This window comes from Protomyctophum bolini (assembly GCF_963924005.1).
Source record: "Protomyctophum bolini genome assembly, chromosome: 12".
Taxonomy (NCBI): Eukaryota; Metazoa; Chordata; class Actinopteri; order Myctophiformes; family Myctophidae; genus Protomyctophum; species Protomyctophum bolini.
In genome coordinates this window covers 9,911,674-9,925,906 of record NC_137873.1, presented here as the reverse complement: position 1 = coordinate 9,925,906, position 14,233 = coordinate 9,911,674, and the positions used below count along the sequence as shown (strand labels likewise).

General features: G+C 45.3%; 1 long non-coding RNA gene across 1 annotated transcript; it reads right to left on the bottom strand.

The window, feature by feature from the left end:
* Positions 1-11,318: 11,318 nt before the first annotated feature.
* Positions 11,319-12,014, bottom strand: LOC308325137. Its single transcript, XR_013965008.1, has 3 exons — positions 11,926-12,014; positions 11,767-11,836; positions 11,319-11,438 (listed from the first exon to the last, which is right to left on the bottom strand). It is a non-coding gene; the product is annotated as an uncharacterized lncRNA (long non-coding RNA).
* Between the last annotated feature and the right edge of the window lie 2,219 nt (positions 12,015-14,233).

Below are 14,233 nucleotides of genomic sequence, written 5' to 3'. Positions count from 1 at the left end.
TTTGTGGGTGTGGCTTGATTGATTGCGGGTGTGGCTTGTTTGTGGGTGTGGCTTGATTGATTGCGGGTGTGGCTTGTTTGTGGGTGTGGCTTGATTGATTGTGGGTGTGGCTTAATTGTTTGTGGGTGTGGCTTAATTGTTTGTGGGTGTGGTTTGTTTGTGGGCGTGGCTTGATTGTTTGTGGGAGTGGCTTTATTGTTTGTGGGTGTGGTTTGTTTGTTTGTGGGTGTGGCTTGTTTGTTTGTGGGTGTGGCGTTTGCGGGTGTGGCTTGATTGTTTGTGGGTGTGGCTTGTTTGTTTGTGGGTGTGGCGTTTGCGGGTGTGGCTTGATTGTTTGTGGGTGTGGCTTGATTGTTTGTGGGTGTGGCTTGTTTGTGGGTGTGGCTTGTTTGTTTGTGGGTGTGGCTTGTTTTTTGTGGGTGTGGCTTGATTGTTTGTGGGTGTGGCTTGATTGTTTGTGGGCGTGTCTTGATTGTTTGTGGGTGTGGCTTGATTGTTTGTGGGTGTGACTTGTTTGTTTGTGGGAGTGGCTTTGTTGTTTGTGGGTGTGGCTTGATTGTGGGTGTGGCTTGATTGATTGCGGGTGTGGCTTGTTTGTGGGTGTGGCTTGATTGATTGTGGGTGTGGCTTAATTGTTTGTGGGTGTGGCTTAATTGTTTGTGGGTGTGGTTTGTTTGTGGGCGTGGCTTGATTGTTTGTGGGAGTGGCTTTATTGTTTGTGGTTGTGGTTTGTTTGTTTGTGGGTGTGGCTTGTTTGTTTGTGGGTGTGGCTTGATTGTTTGTGGGTGTGACTTGTTTGTTTGTGGGAGTGGCTTTGTTGTTTGTGGGTGTGGCTTGATTGTTTGTGGGTGTGGCTTGATTGTTTGTGGGTGTGGCTTGATTGTTTGTGGGCGTGTCTTGATTGTTTGTGGGAGTGGCTTGTTTGTGGGTGTGGCTTAATTGTTTGTGGGTGTGGCTTGATTGTTTGTGGGTGTGGCTTGATTGTTTGTGGGTGTGGTTTGTTTGTTTGTGGGCGTGTCTTGATTGTGGGCGTAGCATGTTTGTTTGTGGGAGTGGCTTGTTTGTGGGTGTGGCTTGATTGTTTGTGGGAGTGGCTTGATTGTTTGTGGGTGTGGCTTAATTGTTTGTGGGTGTGGTTTGTTTGTGGGCGTGGCTTGATTGTTTGTGGGAGTGGCTTTATTGTTTGTGGGTGTGGTTTGTTTGTTTGTGGGTGTGGCTTGTTTGTTTGTGGGTGTGGCTTGATTGTTTGTGGGTGTGACTTGTTTGTTTGTGGGAGTGGCTTTGTTGTTTGTGGGTGTGGCTTGATTGTTTGTGGGCGTGTCTTGATTGTTTGTGGGAGTGGCTTGTTTGTGGGTGTGGCTGTGTGACTTGTTTGTTTGTGGGAGTGGCTTGTTTGTTTGTGGGTGTGGCTTGATTGTTTGTGGGCGTGGCTTGATTGTTTGTGGGAGTGGCTTTATTGTTTGTGGGTGTGGTTTGTTTGTTTGTGGGTGTGGCTTGTTTGTTTGTGGGTGTGGCTTGATTGTTTGTGGGTGTGACTTGTTTGTTTGTGGGAGTGGCTTTGTTGTTTGTGGGTGTGGCTTGATTGTTTGTGGGCGTGTCTTGATTGTTTGTGGGAGTGGCTTGTTTGTGGGTGTGGCTGTGTGACTTGTTTGTTTGTGGGAGTGGCTTGTTTGTTTGTGGGTGTGGCTTGATTGTTTGTGGGCGTGTCTTGATTGTTTGTTGGTGTGGCTTGATTGTTTGTGGGTGTGGCTTGATTGTTTGTGGGCGTGTCTTGATTGTTTGTGGGAGTGGCTTGTTTGTGGGTGTGGCTTAATTGTTTGTGGGTGTGGCTTGATTGTTTGTGGGTGTGGCTTGATTGTTTGTAGGTGTGGTTTGTTTGTTTGTGGGCGTGTCTTGATTGTGGGCGTAGCATGTTTGTTTGTGGGTGTGGCTTGATTGTTTGTGGGAGTGGCTTGTTTGTGGGTGTGGCTGTGTGACTTGTTTGTTTGTGGGAGTGGCTTGTTTGTTTGTGGGTGTGGCTTGATTGTTTGTGGGTGTGGCTTGATTGTTTGTGGGCGTGTCTTGATTGTTTGTGGGTGTGGCTTTGTTGTTTGTGGGTGTGGCTTGATTGTTTGTGGGTGTGGCTTGTTTGTTTGTGGGCGTAGCATGTTTGTTTGTGGGAGTGGCTTGTTTGTTTGTGGGTGTGGCTTGATTGTTTGTGGGTGTGGCTTGATTGTTTGTGGGCGTGTCTTGATTGTTTGTGGGTGTGGCTTTGTTGTTTGTGGGTGTGGCTTTATTGTTTGTGGGTGTGGCTTGTTTGTTTGTGGGTGTGGCTCTATTGTTTGCCCACAAATAAACAATCCACAAACAAGCCACACCCACAAACAATCAAGCCACACCCACAAACAAGCCACACCCACAATCAAGACACGCCCACAAACAAACAAACCACACCCACAAACAAACAAGCCACACCCACAAACAAGCCACTCCCACAAACAAACATGCTACGCACACAAACAAACAAGCCACACCCACAATCAAACAAGCCACACCCACAAACAAGCCACTCCCACAAACAAACATGCTACGCACACAAACAAACAAGCCACACCCACAAACAAACAAGCCACACCCACAAACAAGCCACTCTCACAAACAAACATGCTACGCACACAATCAAGACACGCCCACAAACAAACAAGCCACACCCACAAACAATCAAGCCACTCCCACAAACAATCAAGCCACTCCCACAAACAATCAAGCCACACCCACAAACAATCAAGCCACACCCACAAACAAGCAACTCCCACAAACAAACATGCTACGCCCACAATCAAGACACGCCCACAAACAAACAAGCCACACCCACAAACAAGCCACTCCCACAAACAAACATGCTACGCACACAAACAAACAAGCCACACCCACAATCAAACAAGCCACACCCACAAACAAGCCACTCCCACAAACAAACATGCTACGCACACAAACAAACAAGCCACACCCACAAACAATCAAGCCACACCCACAAACAATCAAGTCACACCCACAATCAAGACACGCCCACAAACAAACAAGCCACACCCACAAACAATCAAGCCACTCCCACAAACAATCAAGCCACACCCACAAACAAGCAACTCCCACAAACAAACAAGCCACACCCACAAACAATCAAGCCACACCCACAATCAAGACACGCCCACAAACAAACAAGCCACACCCACAAACAATCAAGCCACTCCCACAAACAATCAGCCACACCCACAAACAAACAAGCCACACCCACAAACAAGCCACTCCCACAAACAAACATGCTACGCACACAAACAAACAAGCCACACCCACAGCGTAGTGTGGCTTGTAGGGCGTAGGACGTAGATCTCTAAAGCGTAGGACGTAACGCAGGACGTAGGTCTCTACAGCGTAGGACGTAATGTAGGTCTCTAAAGCGTAGGACGTAGGTCTCTAAAGCGTAGGACGTAGGTCTCTACAGCGTAGGACGTAACGCAGGACGTAACGCAGGACGTAGGTCTCTACAGCGTAGGACGTAACGTAGGTCTCTAAAGCGTAGGACGTAGGTCTCTACAGCGTAGGACGTAGGTCTCTAAAGCGTAGGACGTAGGTCTCTACAGCGTAGGACGTAGATCTCTACAGCGTAGGACGTAACGTAGATCTCTAAAGCGTAGGACGTAAGTCTCTAAAGCGTAGGACGTAACGCAGGACGTAGGTCTCTACAGCGTAGGACGTAATGTAGGTCTCTAAAGCGTAGGACGTAGGTCTCTAAAGCGTAGGACGTAGGTCTCTAAAGCGTAGGACGTAGGTCTCTAAAGCGTAGGACGTAGGTCTCTACTGCGTAGGACGTAACACAGGACGTAGGTCTCTACAGCGTAGGACGTAACGTAGGTCTCTAAAGCGTAGGACGTAGGTCTCTACAGCATAGGACGTAGATCTCTAAAGCGTAGGACGTAACGCAGGACGTAGGTCTCTACAGCGTAGGACGTAATGTAGGTCTCTAAAGCGTAGGACGTAGGTCTCTAAAGCGTAGGACGTAGGTCTCTAAAGCGTAGGACGTAGGTCTCTACAGCGTAGGACGTAACGCAGGACGTAGGTCTCTACAGCGTAGGACGTAACGTAGGTCTCTAAAGCGTAGGACGTAGGTCTCTACAGCGTAGGACGTAGGTCTCTAAAGCGTAGGACGTAGGTCTCTACAGCGTAGGACGTAGATCTCTACAGCGTAGGACGTAACGCAGGACGTAGGTCTCTAAAGCGTAGGACGTAACGTAGATCTCTAAAGCGTAGGACGTAAGTCTCTAAAGCGTAGGACGTAACGCAGGACGTAGGTCTCTACAGCGTAGGACGTAATGTAGGTCTCTAAAGCGTAGGACGTAGGTCTCTAAAGCGTAGGACGTAGGTCTCTACAGCATAGGACGTAGATCTCTAAAGCGTAGGACGTAACGCAGGACGTAGGTCTCTACAGCGTAGGACGTAATGTAGGTCTCTAAAGCGTAGGACGTAGGTCTCTAAAGCGTAGGACGTAGGTCTCTAAAGCGTAGGACGTAGGTCTCTACAGCGTAGGACGTAACGCAGGACGTAGGTCTCTACAGCGTAGGACGTAACGTAGGTCTCTAAAGCGTAGGACGTAGGTCTCTACAGCGTAGGACGTAGGTCTCTAAAGCGTAGGACGTAGGTCTCTACAGCGTAGGACGTAGATCTCTACAGCGTAGGACGTAACGCAGGACGTAGGTCTCTAAAGCGTAGGACGTAACGTAGATCTCTAAAGCGTAGGACGTAAGTCTCTAAAGCGTAGGACGTAACGCAGGACGTAGGTCTCTACAGCGTAGGACGTAATGTAGGTCTCTAAAGCGTAGGACGTAGGTCTCTAAAGCGTAGGACGTAGGTCTCTAAAGCGTAGGACGTAGGTCTCTACAGCGTAGGACGTAACGCAGGACGTAGGTCTCTACAGCGTAGGACGTAACGTAGGTCTCTAAAGCGTAGGACGTAGGTCTCTAAAGCGTAGGACGTAGGTCTCTAAAGCGTAGGACGTAGGTCTCTAAAGCGTAGGACGTAGGTCTCTACTGCGTAGGACGTAACGCAGGACGTAGGTCTCTACAGCGTAGGACGTAACGTAGGTCTCTAAAGCGTAGGACGTAGGTCTCTACAGCATAGGACGTAGATCTCTAAAGCGTAGGACGTAACGCAGGACGTAGGTCTCTACAGCGTAGGACGTAATGTAGGTCTCTAAAGCGTAGGACGTAGGTCTCTAAAGCGTAGGACGTAGGTCTCTACAGCGTAGGACGTAACGCAGGACGTAGGTCTCTACAGCGTAGGACGTAACGTAGGTCTCTAAAGCGTAGGACGTAGGTCTCTACAGCGTAGGACGTAGGTCTCTAAAGCGTAGGACGTAGGTCTCTACAGCGTAGGACGTAGATCTCTACAGCGTAGGACGTAACGCAGGACGTAGGTCTCTAAAGCGTAGGACGTAACGTAGATCTCTAAAGCGTAGGACGTAAGTCTCTAAAGCGTAGGACGTAACGCAGGACGTAGGTCTCTACAGCGTAGGACGTAATGTAGGTCTCTAAAGCGTAGGACGTAGGTCTCTAAAGCGTAGGACGTAGGTCTCTACAGCATAGGACGTAGATCTCTAAAGCGTAGGACGTAACGCAGGACGTAGGTCTCTACAGCGTAGGACGTAATGTAGGTCTCTAAAGCGTAGGACGTAGGTCTCTAAAGCGTAGGACGTAGGTCTCTAAAGCGTAGGACGTAGGTCTCTACAGCGTAGGACGTAACGCAGGACGTAGGTCTCTACAGCGTAGGACGTAACGTAGGTCTCTAAAGCGTAGGACGTAGGTCTCTACAGCGTAGGACGTAGGTCTCTAAAGCGTAGGACGTAGGTCTCTACAGCGTAGGACGTAGATCTCTACAGCGTAGGACGTAACGCAGGACGTAGGTCTCTAAAGCGTAGGACGTAACGTAGATCTCTAAAGCGTAGGACGTAAGTCTCTAAAGCGTAGGACGTAACGCAGGACGTAGGTCTCTACAGCGTAGGACGTAATGTAGGTCTCTAAAGCGTAGGACGTAGGTCTCTAAAGCGTAGGACGTAGGTCTCTAAAGCGTAGGACGTAGGTCTCTACAGCGTAGGACGTAACGCAGGACGTAGGTCTCTACAGCGTAGGACGTAACGTAGGTCTCTAAAGCGTAGGACGTAGGTCTCTAAAGCGTAGGACGTAGGTCTCTAAAGCGTAGGACGTAGGTCTCTAAAGCGTAGGACGTAGGTCTCTACTGCGTAGGACGTAACGCAGGACGTAGGTCTCTACAGCGTAGGACGTAACGTAGGTCTCTAAAGCGTAGGACGTAGGTCTCTACAGCATAGGACGTAGATCTCTAAAGCGTAGGACGTAACGCAGGACGTAGGTCTCTACAGCGTAGGACGTAATGTAGGTCTCTAAAGCGTAGGACGTAGGTCTCTAAAGCGTAGGACGTAGGTCTCTACAGCGTAGGACGTAACGCAGGACGTAGGTCTCTACAGCGTAGGACGTAACGTAGGTCTCTAAAGCGTAGGACGTAGGTCTCTACAGCGTAGGACGTAGGTCTCTAAAGCGTAGGACGTAGGTCTCTACAGCGTAGGACGTAGATCTCTACAGCGTAGGACGTAACGCAGGACGTAGGTCTCTAAAGCGTAGGACGTAACGTAGATCTCTAAAGCGTAGGACGTAAGTCTCTAAAGCGTAGGACGTAACGCAGGACGTAGGTCTCTACAGCGTAGGACGTAATGTAGGTCTCTAAAGCGTAGGACGTAGGTCTCTAAAGCGTAGGACGTAGGTCTCTACAGCATAGGACGTAGATCTCTAAAGCGTAGGACGTAACGCAGGACGTAGGTCTCTACAGCGTAGGACGTAATGTAGGTCTCTAAAGCGTAGGACGTAGGTCTCTAAAGCGTAGGACGTAGGTCTCTAAAGCGTAGGACGTAGGTCTCTACAGCGTAGGACGTAACGCAGGACGTAGGTCTCTACAGCGTAGGACGTAACGTAGGTCTCTAAAGCGTAGGACGTAGGTCTCTACAGCGTAGGACGTAGGTCTCTAAAGCGTAGGACGTAGGTCTCTACAGCGTAGGACGTAGATCTCTACAGCGTAGGACGTAACGCAGGACGTAGGTCTCTAAAGCGTAGGACGTAACGTAGATCTCTAAAGCGTAGGACGTAAGTCTCTAAAGCGTAGGACGTAACGCAGGACGTAGGTCTCTACAGCGTAGGACGTAATGTAGGTCTCTAAAGCGTAGGACGTAGGTCTCTAAAGCGTAGGACGTAGGTCTCTAAAGCGTAGGACGTAGGTCTCTACAGCGTAGGACGTAACGCAGGACGTAGGTCTCTACAGCGTAGGACGTAACGTAGGTCTCTAAAGCGTAGGACGTAGGTCTCTAAAGCGTAGGACGTAGGTCTCTAAAGCGTAGGACGTAGGTCTCTAAAGCGTAGGACGTAGGTCTCTACTGCGTAGGACGTAACGCAGGACGTAGGTCTCTACAGCGTAGGACGTAACGTAGGTCTCTAAAGCGTAGGACGTAGGTCTCTACAGCATAGGACGTAGATCTCTAAAGCGTAGGACGTAACGCAGGACGTAGGTCTCTACAGCGTAGGACGTAATGTAGGTCTCTAAAGCGTAGGACGTAGGTCTCTAAAGCGTAGGACGTAGGTCTCTACAGCGTAGGACGTAACGCAGGACGTAGGTCTCTACAGCGTAGGACGTAACGTAGGTCTCTAAAGCGTAGGACGTAGGTCTCTACAGCGTAGGACGTAGGTCTCTAAAGCGTAGGACGTAGGTCTCTACAGCGTAGGACGTAGATCTCTACAGCGTAGGACGTAACGCAGGACGTAAGTCTCTAAAGCGTAGGACGTAACGCAGGACGTAGGTCTCTACAGCGTAGGACGTAATGTAGGTCTCTAAAGCGTAGGACGTAGGTCTCTAAAGTGTAGGACGTAGGTCTCTAAAGCGTAGGACGTAGGTCTCTACAGCGTAGGACGTAACGCAGGACGTAGGTCTCTACAGCGTAGGACGTAACGTAGGTCTCTAAAGCGTAGGACGTAAGTCTCTAAAGCGTAGGACGTAACGCAGGACGTAGGTCTCTACAGCGTAGGACGTAATGTAGGTCTCTAAAGCGTAGGACGTAGGTCTCTAAAGCGTAGGACGTAGGTCTCTACAGCGTAGGACGTAACGCAGGACGTAGGTCTCTACAGCGTAGGACGTAACGTAGGTCTCTAAAGCGTAGGACGTAGGTCTCTAAAGCGTAGGACGTAGATCTCTAAAGCATAGGACGTAAGTCTCTAAAGCGTAGGACGTAACGCAGGACGTAGGTCTCTACAGCGTAGGACGTAACGTAGGTCTCTAAAGCATAGGACGTAGGTCTCTAAAGCGTAGGACGTAGGTCTCTAAAGCGTAGGACGTAGGTCTCTACAGCGTAGGACGTAACGCAGGACGTAGGTCTCTACAGCGTAGGACGTAGGTCTCTAAAGCGTAGGACGTAGGTCTCTACAGCGTAGGACGTAACGCAGGACGTAGGTCTCTACAGCGTAGGACGTAACGTAGGTCTCTAAAGCATAGGACGTAGGTCTCTAAAGCGTAGGACGTAGGTCTCTACAGCGTAGGACGTAACGCAGGACGTAGGTCTCTACAGCGTAGGACGTAGGTCTCTAAAGCGTAGGACGTAGGTCTCTACAGCGTAGGACGTAACGCAGGACGTAGGTCTCTACAGCGTAGGACGTAACGTAGGTCTCTACAGCGTAGGACGTAGGTCTCTACAGCGTAGGACGTAGGTCTCTCAAGCGTAGGACGTAACGCAGGACGTAGGTCTCTACAGCGTAATAACGTTTGAACTGGGGACCCTGACAAGAACTTGGGATGCATTCCCTTTTGCTTGACTCCCGGTTCCACAGGAATAGGCCTATTTATATAGTGAAATAACCATCCATCATTTCCCATTTTTGTCTTGATCAGTGTTTGAACATGAAGTTTTATAGTAGGCTATTCTTCAATAGTATGCATTGCAATTATTTGAAAACCGTGTATTCATATTTGATGGCGTGCATGGTAAATAATTGGATGGCCAAAACACATTTATGTTTTATGTTTTACTTTTGGCTGTCTGCCACTGTAAGAGATTTCACTGTACTATTACAGTAAATTACTGGCAGCACTGACGCCCGCAATTTACTGTTATTTTACAGTACATCTACTGTAATTCATTTTACAGTAGATAAGCGTAGGACGTAAGTCTCTAAAGCTGTATATAACTGTAAATTAAATGTGGGCCTATGGTAATTTAACAGCATACAGTATTTTGAAATGCAGTAAAAATACAGTATAACTATGGGTTTTACTGTCATTTTACAGTATGTTCCAGTATGCATGTTTTCAATAAAATGTAATAAAAATTAAATTATTGATATACAACTAATACAAAACACACAGGTATAGATATTCAACACAGTTGGTTTATTATTAAAGCTGCTATTCAACAATAGTCTCCATTAAAACTTTTTTCTATTATTTTAAATGCAATCAATAATAAATGACAGACTGACTGACAGACTCATGCATGGGTAGACAATGAGCAAACAGTCTCAATTAACCCCCCAAAAAAACAATAAATAAAAGATAAACAGTTTAAATTAACAAACTGTCATTTAAAATCCTGAATGACAGGACATGGCAAAAACGGCATCTGCATTATAATGCAATATTAATACAGCAGCATCAATAAGAATATTTTAACAGCATTGTATCAGTCTAGCCAACATGCAAAATACTTAACATGAGAGGTAACAGCATCATCTGCGTCATACGCAATATTAATATGCAGCATCAATACAATCATTTTAACAGCAGTGCATCACAGTTGAAGTGCAAATACTTAACATGAAAGGGAGACATTGGGAAGCGATGGAGAAAGGAAGAGGCCTTGGCTTGGTTTGCATCGCGTGGCTCAATCAGGAGTGCCTGTAAAAATATATATATATATATTGAGCAAAACAATGTAGCTGCTAAATACATTTAAAAAGGTTCAAAATGAAAAACTTTGAAAGGAGGTATATAATAGAGGTTGCACACCAGTAGTGTAGAGTTACAGACAATGTTGCAGTCAGGTAACAAGTGCCAACCTATAGATCTAAAAGGGCCATTCATCTGGTTTTAAAAAGGCTATTGTGTATTCTGGTATACTTGTATATTCTAGAATGTCAAATTCCCAGCTCCTCAAGAGTGATGAGACTCACCTGCTGTTTGTGTGGGTGGTACACAGTAGGGGAGGTACACAATTTGGGTGTATATTGATAAATAATATTTTAAATATTTATAAAATGGATATTTTTCATTTAGAAGTGGTTTCCTCCCGGCAGCAGATATATATACAATATATCTGAGCTTGGATTACCTATGATGTTTACACCAGCAATAGATACCTTTGAATGAATTCCAGGGTTCTGGAGGCCTCGTCTTGGTACTTGAAGTTGAAAACACCAAAAACAGCAACTCCTGACCCGAATGCCCTCATAGATCACGTGTCCCTCAACACTGATCATCCACTGGCTGTTTGTCATGGACTCATTCCCTGTTAAATAGTAAATACAAGGTTTGAAATTAGATTGAGACTACAGAAGTATAAAAGTATAAAATAGCAGATCTACAAGCTTACAATGCATCACACTGTGGCGTTTTGTACTGTCAGTGTGTAGATTGCATATATGCATTAGAGGTTTGGTATAAAAAAAAGCCAAACAAACAACATTTTACACAACACTGATGATACTGCTGTGAAACAAGTCTATGAATCTACCTATAAAGGTTTAATCTGAAACACAATATTATTCAATGAAGTTTATGTAGTGTGCGTGGGTACCTGCATCTCTCTCATCTCTCTCAGCTACGGGTCCTTTGTTAGCCTGAAAACCATTGAAGAGCCCTAATCTTTACCATTACCACTGCTGTTGGGAGGAAACCTCATAACTCCATTTTTGAGGTTTAGTAGTAAAAAGTTCTTTGGACAAAAACTCTTAACTTCTTTGGACCCACAAAATGTCTGCTAAAGCAACTAACTCCACCACCTCTCCCCCTCTCATGGAAGTAATTGACATACAGTTACAACACCAACTTTGATGAGGCTGTATTGCTTTGTTTTAAAAATATAAGGTTTTCTTAATTTCCATTTCCTGGAAAATGAACATTTTGGAGTTATGAGGTTTCCTCCCGGCAGCAGAGATATATACAATATATCTGAGCTTGGATTACCTATGATGTTTACACCAGCAATAGATACCTTTGAATGAATTCCAGGGTTCTGGAGGCCTCGTCTTGGTACTTGAGGTTGAAAATGTAGAACACCGCAAACAGTGCAGCAACTCCTGACCCGAATGCCCTCACAGATCACGTGCCCCTCAACGCTGATCATCCACTGGCTGTATTTACTATTTACAGGGAATGAGTCCATGACAAACAGAGTTTGAAATTAGATTGAGACTACAGAAGTAGTTACTATCATGCACGTTCATTTGATTACATTTTAATATTTCTCAAAAACATGAAAAATGGCAGTTGCTTGGTTTGCAAGGTGGATCTGTAGAAGGGCAGGAAATACATATGGAACAGAAGACTCTCCCTACTTTTCATTTCAGTTTCAGTTGAGCAAGATGTATCTTCACTTAAAATACAATTAAGGCATGGCATCTTCACATGAAGGTTCTATGATTGCCTCATTTTACACAAAGGGCATTTTTTTTACACAAAAATACATACCAAGCAGAACAAGTCGAGGACTGGCTGGTAGGATGAATTGTCTCTCGACGTCAGCACTTGTGTTAGACCACTGAAAAGTTAAAATAAATTAGGACAAAAATAATAATGTTGTAGCATGTGTACAATCACAATATTGAACAATAATTGATCAATACTCACATTAGCCAAAATCAGCAGTCCATCTTGGCTTTCTCCTAAATGGGTTGTAAGAAGCTGAATTACAAGAGTCAAATCCCCATCCAAGCCCTGGGAAAAATTATACACTTTAAATGTTCTGTATGTTTGGAAATGTCTTTGACATCTGCAGGATGAACACACTTAAAAGAAGCATTGGGTGTGCAACTGTGGGTCCTCATGTGCCTCACGTTAACATATCAAAGCAAGAATATGTACACATATCACATGATATCATCTTGCTCACGTATTGATGTTTCAGAAATTGTTAAAGTAGGTTAGATTTGCCAAAGTGGGCAAAGTAAGTTGTGTAGCTTGAGCAATGTTGCTAGCAGCTAGCAGATGTTTAAAACTTACAAATATAGACTGTAGGCAACTTGCTTACCTTAATATCAGTCTGATTTTCTTCTTAGATTATCAGTCTTCTTTCTGCTTCTTCTTTTGTTGTGTTGTTTTGTTAATTTGCTTGGCAAAAAACTGTTGGCTAAAAAGATTACAGAAGGCTCCTTCACTGCATGGCCAACAACAATCAACTGAACTTTGAAGGGAAAACCTGGGTGTGGCCTATTTCCATGTGGCTTTGCATAAAATACTGCATTCTACTGTTAAATTACAGTCTCTAGTAAAATAACGGCATAAGCTGTGAACTGAATGGTCCCTCGGCTATAGACCCTTGTACTGGAGAAGTATATAGTACTCTGACATGCAACAGCAGAGAGAGAGGGGGGGGGACATGCGTCACCATTCAATCCATTGAATTGAGCACAGCTGACAGCAATCAGACTAGCTCAGAACTGGGAATGAGTATTTTGGTTTATATTTCTTTAAAAAATCATAACTTTTGACAGGAATGTGCTAGAGACTTACTTTCTTTTTTGACAGACTCATAAATTATGAGGGTAGACTGACATATGTCAGAATTGTAAAGTTTTGTCAAATCGTCTTAGAGATAATCATAAATATGTATCTACAGGGAAAAGTAATGGTCGAAAACTAAATCAAACACCAGATTATTGATCAGCGTGTCGCCCTGAACGCATCAATATAAATCTCCTCACACACAGACTTACTGTTCTCTAACCCTAACCCAGCCACCAAAACGTGCTAGGGTTAGGGTTATGGTTGCCGAGGTCGTAGAGCAAAACCGAGACCAGATTCTTGATCAGCTCGTTGCTCTGAAAACACCAATATAAGTTTCCTCCCACACGGACATACGGTTCTCTTAATTGATTAGGGTTACAGGTTCGCTATCTCGCTTAATAACTCGAAAACGATAAGAAGTTGGATTCCGATTTCGAGATATGTTGTTCAGTTTTTTTAGACGAACAAGGGGATATCTTGTTTGTCCCGGTACGCCACTCCTAAGTTGGCTTCCTCCACTTTCGGAAGGTACATATAGGTGTACAACCTAACACCATACTGAAGGAAGATCTGAAATTTTGAAAAGTGTCGTACCAGGACAAACAAGATATCCACTTGATCGTCTCGAAAAACTGAACAACATATATACAAATTAGACCCCAAGTCCTTATCGTTGTGGAGTTATTGAGAGGGAAAGATTGCCCGCTTTTGCAGTCTTTTTGCTGATCTTTGACCTTTATCAGTGGCCTAAAAAATCAGGCCCGGTGCCATTACATCCGGCTTACTCTCAATATGGATTGAGTGAAGTTTCAGATTTTAAAAAAATATCTTGAGCGATTAATTCCAGAAAATGGTCAGATTTTGCAGTCTTTTGGCTGACCTTTGACCTTTGCAAACGTCGTGGAAATTTGAGACCGCCGCCATTGAATTCGGCATGCTCCAAATATGAAGAATACGTCTAGTGTACGTAGAAAAACATTAAAAAACATGTTTTAAAGGTCTGTTTGTGGAGAGGAGAGGAGAGGAGAGGAGAGGAGCTCACAGTGACACCTTGCAACAGGTGTGTGTAGTTGCTAATCAAATGTCTTGACACACACACACACACAGGTGGACCCTCTTGTAAACAAGTGTAATGCTTAATTGCTTAAAGTCTTTGTATTGAGTTTGTGTTTGAAATGTACTGTAATTCTGCAAACTGTTAAAGTGTTAATACATATTTCAATCAATCAATCAAGGCTTTGATGTTCTATGACAAAGTTTAAAATCCATCTCCTTCCAACCTATATGAGTCTAACAGTCAGTCAGCCAGCCAGCAAGCCAGCCAGCCAGCCAGCCAGCCAGCCAGCCAGCCAGCCAGCCAGTCAGTCAGTCAGTCAGTCAGTCAGTCAGTCAGCCAGCAAGCCAGTCAGTCTCCTCTTCTATACCATTGTAG